Raw genomic sequence first — 7,246 nt, 5'->3', positions numbered from 1 at the left:
CATATAAATAGATATAATTACTATTTGGTGTACTCCATATTATATATTTAATTACGAATATATGGTCTAATGATACAAGGTCTTCTTTTGTACTACAACTTGATGTTTAAACAATCCCTTGCCATACTCACAGTCAGAAACACTACGTTTGTTTTATTTTAACACTGCAAACATTTCCGCCTCATCGCTTTGTTCAGGCAACAGCATCTTAGATCCCATTATAACAGTGTTTGCTATACCGAACAAGCAAACCTCTCGTCCTCTGCTTTCATATTTATTACTCCATCCGTTGTAACCTCATCTCTTTGTTCAGGGAAAAGCAGTTCGGATCCCCTGATAGCAGAGTTCTGCTGTGCTGATCCGGCAAACCTCCCGACCTTCTCCGCAACTGGTAACACGTCATATCTTCTCTTCACTTCGGACGGGACAAATGAGTTCAAAGGCTTCGAAATCCGGGCCCGTTCAAACGGGGCAACAACTACGACTTAGACAACAACAAGTACCACCAGCACTAGTATGACAACTCAATGTTTTATTAACCTAATGTTAACGCTGTGTCTATAATAATGTCGGTATTTCCTTGTTATAACTCAGAAATGCATTACAATAAATTATATGTTGTATTATGTTACGTAACGTTGCAATCTGTTACGCTGCGTTGCGTTATGTACGTTATTTTGTACAACGTTAAAACCGTATCTGGTGTACAATAACGTAACATTGTGATGCCTTGTTATCTTATCTTAATTTGATTATTGTGTAAAGTAAGAATATGTAAATATTATGCTGTTGTTTAGACCTTGCAAGATTGAAATCAGCCATTTCACTTCCGATTTCAGTTGAAATAAAGAATAAAAATCTAGCATAATGGTATCCGTAATTTATTTTCAGTAATATATTTTACATATTAGTTATCAATAAGCAATACACTTTCATATGATACCAACATTACATGTGGTCACCTGTCATTACAATTTAACATTACGACCAATTAAATAAACACGGATCTTATTTAAACATCGAATACTTCAAGGTAGTAGCGGAAACATTTAAAAACCTGCACTCATGCATGCATACAACAAAGGTGTCACGGGTGTGTTCCTTACCCTCTGTCATTTGAACTATTTTCTTATTATAATTGAAACCGTTTTATCCCTGAAGTCCAATTCACAGCCATGATTTGTTCCCAACAAAACACAACAATACCCAGTTACAAAAGAATTTTGCCGGTCCAAAAATAATAAAATATTTTAGACACAACAGTCACAGAGTTTTCATTTATAAGCAAGGATAATGTTTGATTGTTTAAACAACGTATTATTTCATCAATGAAAAAAAAATGTTGTGAGACAAACATTTAGAAAAATTCTTATCATTAATCAATACGATATTATAGGGAAGTTTGGTCATCAAGAGTGTCTTATAACCGTTAAAACTTTGTTCGGATTGTAAGAAAGGCAAGATTGTAATGATTTAGCTTGGCGCGAAAAGGAAACAGTAGATTGATATAAGGCTAGTTTACCTCACGCTTAACACTTCATGAGCACAGTTTACGGATACAATTCCCGATTCGGTCACTTCGCTCATTACCAATAGGTACCCCGTTAGCAATGCATATTGCTATTAGAAACAACATATTTAAAATAAAGTGTGCTATCTAAACTAGTTTCAATTTTCTAATCTGAAAACTCCCTGTTTTTGTCGAGTATATTTGCAGGCTGAGAACTGCGATGTCTTAGATTTCGAGTCCGTATGCCTTGCTACATATTTCAATTATTTCGAAGCTCGCGCAAACAGTTTATCTAAAGTTTGCAATCTTGTGTCTCCGATTTCTCAAAGTCAACTAATTGTACACAAACCTTCTGAAGTGATGATTTCATGACGTTATAGAACATGCAATAGTGTTTAGACTTATGTTGAATATTTTAATTTGTGTAAGTTCTGTAAATGTGACCTTTTTGTCTTTCACCAGCGTCCGCGACCAGCTCTAAGTCAACAACGTAATCAACGAATAGCACTACTTCGGTCGCGTCAACATCAACAACAAGCCGGGCTACAACCCAAGCAGCAACGACAGCAGACTTCATTACCATTAACCTTCATCCAGAGCAACCATTGACTTTCTTATGAACTAATGACTTCCTTAGAAACAATTTATCTATTATTTGTTATTTACATCAAACAAATAAAGATGAAATATGTTCTCTGTTGCGTTGTTTGTTTAGTTCTTACAACAACATGCGGAATGGGTTAGATTCATAAGATCTCAAATGGAGTTACATGTTTATTCATTCATACCTAAGCATCAAGTGAAATACAATACTACAGGCATAGCTATATATGAAACATAGTATTCAGTATGAATAACTACATTAGAGAAATATGCTGTAGTATATAAAGAATTGTGTCCCTTAGATACATTAAGATTAAGAATGCAACATCTCTCTTCTTTTAAAAAGAATTAGTAAATTTATGAAGAACACATTTAATCTAAAGTAATTTGGTCAACACCCTAGCGTTATTATTATTTTCAGCTGAGCAGAAAATCTTCTTGACAGATTAATTGTTCCAGCAGAGTGTATCTGGAAATTAATGAGAATTTCTTCTAACTACATGTTAACAGTTCAGATAAGGACACTTGAATCCTCCCCGGAATGTCATCTGAAAGTGTATTGTGTTCATACCGCAGATAGCTGTTGATATATCCAATTAACATTGTAAAAATATTGTCCACAACTATCACTTTCACACGGTTACAGAATATAGGCGATTATGAATTTCCTTCACAGCACAGACTATTGAAGAAAAGTTTTACATTTGAAATATATTGAAGTATCACAAATATATATACAACATAACACAAAACACATCATAAATCAGTTCAAAGATCCAACCTTTGAGGTACTTTGACCTGTCTTCCTGATCTAGTGACGTACATGTTAGAATTTTGATCAGTATTGCCAGCAACATCAGTTGGTGCTGATGGTTGTTGTTGTTGCGACTGAGTGTTATCATGAGAAAAGTTTCGCTCTGATTGATTTTGTATGTGTCTGTCACTGTCATGTTGTGATTGATCAGTTAGACGAATGTCGTTGTCATTGCATGGATGTGTATCTATGATTTGATTTGGTTTTTCATTTGTCTTCAACAAATGATTTCTGTTTCGTCTATAGACACCACCATCATTAGTTTCAACAATGTATGATCTGTCATGCACTTGTTTCCTAACAATTGCCTGTTTCCAGCGTTTACCTTGTTTGATTCTAATTGTTTCTCCTTGTGACAATTGTGTAAGGGGCTTGGCAGATTTATCAAACCATGTCTTTGATTTGATTTTTGATTTTGACATTTTGCTTTTGATTTCTTGCCTATTTTGAACTTTCGGCTCAAGGTGTTTGCGTGTTACTGGCAAAATAGACCTAGTCTCCCTACTCATTAGTAATTGTACTGGTGATTTGCCACATGAAAGCGGTGCATTTCTGTATTCGAGAACTGCAAGATACGGATCTTTGTTATCTTGTAGAGATTTTGTGAAAATATTTTTGATTGTTTGAATACATCTTTCAGCAACACCGTTGCCTTGTGAGTGTAACGGCGATGACGTAACATGTTCAAAATCCCATTCTCTAGCAAATTTGTCAAATTCCTGACTACAATATTGTCCTGCATTGTCACTAATGACTTTTGAGGGTATTCCATGTGTAGCAAAATAGCCTTTCAATTTGTGAATAACCGTGTCAGTTCTCATATTTCTGATTAACCCGCATTCAAAATATCTGCTATACAGATCAACTACAACAATGTAGTTACTGTCATTCTAGTGAAAAAATATCAGTAGCCACAACTTCCCATGGCCTGCTGGGAATCTGATTAGGAATCATTGGTTCCTTGACATTGGAGTTTCTGTGTTCAAGACATATGGGACAATTGAGTACTTTGTTCTTTATGTCTTTGGTCATATTGGGCCAAAACATTACATTTCTTGCACGCTGAGTACATTTCTCTATGCCTAAGTGTGAATCATGAACTTTGTCCAGCATCATATGTCTCAAATCTTTGGGAATTATGACATTGTTGCCTTTTAACAAAAAATCGTCAATGACTGTTAGTTCGTCTCTGAAATTCCAATATTGTTAAATACTATTTGGACAGTTCTGTCTCTTATCAGGCCAACCTGTTAATATTGTGTGTTTCAGAGTCTGCATCTCTTGATCAGTCTCAATTTTGCTTTTGATCAGGGTCATTTTCTGATCACTCATAGCAATGTTTTCCATGACAGAATGTACATGAACATCTATGTCTTTGCATACATCAATCTGTTCATCTTGCAAATAGTTGCGACTTAGTGTGTCAGCTACTGCAATGTCCTTTCCAGGTACATGAACAATTTCATAATCGTATTTCTGTAATTGCAAAATCATCTTTTGCAATCTTAGCGGAGCAACATGCAAACTTTTGCGTGTTATACTCACAAGTGGCTTGTGATCACTTTGGACTACAACATGTCGTCCATATGTCATTTGATGAAACTTGGTCATGCCATACAATACAGCATAGAGCTCTTTTGTAATCTGGGCATAGTTTCTTTCTGCAGACGTCAATGCTTTCGAAGCAAAGAAAACTGGTTTGTCGTTTTGAAGCAAAACACAACCAAGTCCATTTTGTGATGCGTCTACTTGCAGCACAACTTCAATATTTGGATCAAAGTACGAGAGTACCTGTCCTGGGTTTTGAGTTATTACCCTTTTTATTTTGTTCAAGGCAATTGCATGTTCCGGGTCCCACCGGAAAATACTTTCTTCAGCAACTGTCGTAACAGACTAGTCATTTCTGCAAGATTGGGTGCAAATCGTTGCAGATAATTCACCATTCCTAATATAGTCTCTAGCTCGATCAGACTTTGACTTAGGAGACGGCATTTCCTGGACAGCTCTTACCTTTGAAGGATCAATTTTCAGTCCGTCTGACGTCAGTAAATGTCCAAAGAAAGGTATTTCTGACTTACCAATCTCGGTTTTGTCAGCATTGAGTTTGAGACCTTTTTGTTGACATCTTTCCATAAGTTTGTCCAAGTTTCTGTCATGTTCTTGTTTGTCTTTGCCATAACAAACAATATCGTCAACAATGACCTTGACGCCATTCAAACCTTCAAGACAAGACTCCATTTTCTGGACGAAGACGTCTTGAGCACAATTTACACCATAGGGAAGTCTCAGATACCTATATCTGCCAAGTGGAGTATTGAAAACTGTCAGAAATGATGATTTCTTGTTCAGTTTAACAGACCAATAACCGGTTCTCGCGTCAAATTTGGAAAATACGGTTGCACCTGTCAAGTCAGGCAAAATATCATCTTTTGATCTAGATGGATAGTGTGGTCTCACTTTTGCTTCATTCAGGTCTTTAGGGTCTAGGCATACCCTTCAAGAGCGATTGGGTTTTTCAACAGTTACCATACTGTTGACCCATACAGACGGTTCTGTCACTTTGACAATGACTTTGTCTTTAACCATTCTGTCTAATTCTGTTTTAGTCTGTCCTTAATTGCAATAGGTACACGTCTTGGAGGGTGTATGTACTACAGGTATTGCATCTGATTTTATATGTATGTCACATTCACCTGGAAGTGTTCGCAGACCAGTAAATACATCATGGTATTTTGAAATAACTTGATCTTTTGTGTAAGAAACGTCAGGTTCTACTGCTGATACAAATTTGAGTAGATTCATTGCAAGGCAAGTGTCAATACCTAAAATTGGACATGAGGGTGTATCTACAATGTAAAATTCGTTTCTTAAAATTTTACCATTGTACAAGCATTGAAGACTAACTACACCGTGTACTTTGAGTGATGTACCATTGTAAGCTGTCAATTTGCTGTTTGTGTGTTTCAACTGAATTTTGCTTCCAAGTGATTTGTACATGTGGTATGGTATGATATTAACTTGTGCACCAGAATCAATCTTGAATTTGAATTGTGTGCTGTTGTTACCAACTGAAATATTGACAAAAGCTTGATTTTTGTGTTTGTCATGAGTAACAGTATTAGCAAAATAACCATCACAGTTGTCACTTAGATCTGAGGAAGAAAAAACATTTACCTCATGCACTCGTGATTTGTTCTGTTCCTTTTGCTTTTTGTAGCATACACTAACAAAGTGATTTCTTTTCCCACAGTAGTTACAGTCTTTCCCTCTTGCTGGGCATATGTCCTTGGTCTCGTGTTTTGATCCACAGTTGGAACACGTAGCCTTCTTTGTGCCAGCGTAAGCATACTTCAGTTGGCCTCTCGACCTTTGTTTTTGATTCCTCTTTGCCTCCTTGGCGTAACGGCATTTACACTTTTATTGTTGTCCATTTGTTGAATGTGTGATTTTGTAAGTTCATACGTTCTAGCAATGTCCAAAGATTTCTGTAACGTTAAACCGTTCCCTTCGCCTATGAACTTTTCGCGGAGTTTCACAGATCGAACGCCAAATACAATGTGATCCCGGATCATGTCATCAAGAATGTCCTCTGGATAATCACATTCTTTGATGAGTAATCTCAAGTCCGCAACAAACTGTTCAAACGATTCGCCATCTTTTTGTATTTTCATTTTGAAAATGTATATTTAATATATACGGTTTGATTTTGGTTTACAATAGTTCTCGAACTGGTTGTTGAAGTATGTAAGATCTTTTTGTTGATCGTCTGCTGGTCTCCAAGTGCTAAAAATGGAACGACCTTTTTCTCCAACCCACAGCATTAGGTAATTACACTTCACTTCTTGTGATTGTTCCTTTAGAGGACCCTTAAACATAAAGTCGAAATGTGACTTAAACGACTTGAATGACTATGACAAATCCCTGCTGCCCCAGTCCATTTTGGGTGTTTGTCCTTGCATATTGTTAAAGCCTGCCATTTTGTTAGAATGAGCTTCACAATTACAATCTAATTATTCCATTTAATTTCAATTTAATCCATAATCAGAATCAGTTCACCAACTTCTGACACCATGTTGCGTGGTTTGTTTAGTTCTTACAACAACATGCGGAATGGGTTAGATTCATAAGATCTCTAATGGAGTTACATGATTATTCATTCATACCCAATCATCAAGTGAAATACAATACTACAGGCATAGCTATATATGAAACATAGTATTCAGTATGAATAACTACATTAGAGAAATATGCTGTAGTATATAAAGAATTGTGTCCCTTAGATACATTAAGATTAAGAATGCAACACTCACTGAAATGTT

At 36.1% G+C, this 7,246-nt stretch overlaps 1 long non-coding RNA gene across 1 annotated transcript; it reads left to right on the top strand.

Moving 5' to 3' along the window:
• The first annotated feature begins 321 nt into the window (after positions 1–321).
• Positions 322–2,202, top strand: LOC128226470 (uncharacterized). The gene is made up of 2 exons (XR_008259683.1): positions 322–514; positions 1,973–2,202. It is a non-coding gene; the product is annotated as an uncharacterized LOC128226470 (long non-coding RNA).
• Positions 2,203–7,246: the final 5,044 nt, after the last annotated feature.

The sequence above is a fragment of the Mya arenaria genome, chromosome 3 (genome assembly GCF_026914265.1).
Source record: "Mya arenaria isolate MELC-2E11 chromosome 3, ASM2691426v1".
In the NCBI taxonomy this organism is placed as follows: domain Eukaryota; kingdom Metazoa; phylum Mollusca; class Bivalvia; order Myida; family Myidae; genus Mya; species Mya arenaria.
Note: the sequence above shows the minus strand (reverse complement) of the source record. Positions and strands in the feature narration are given on the sequence as shown.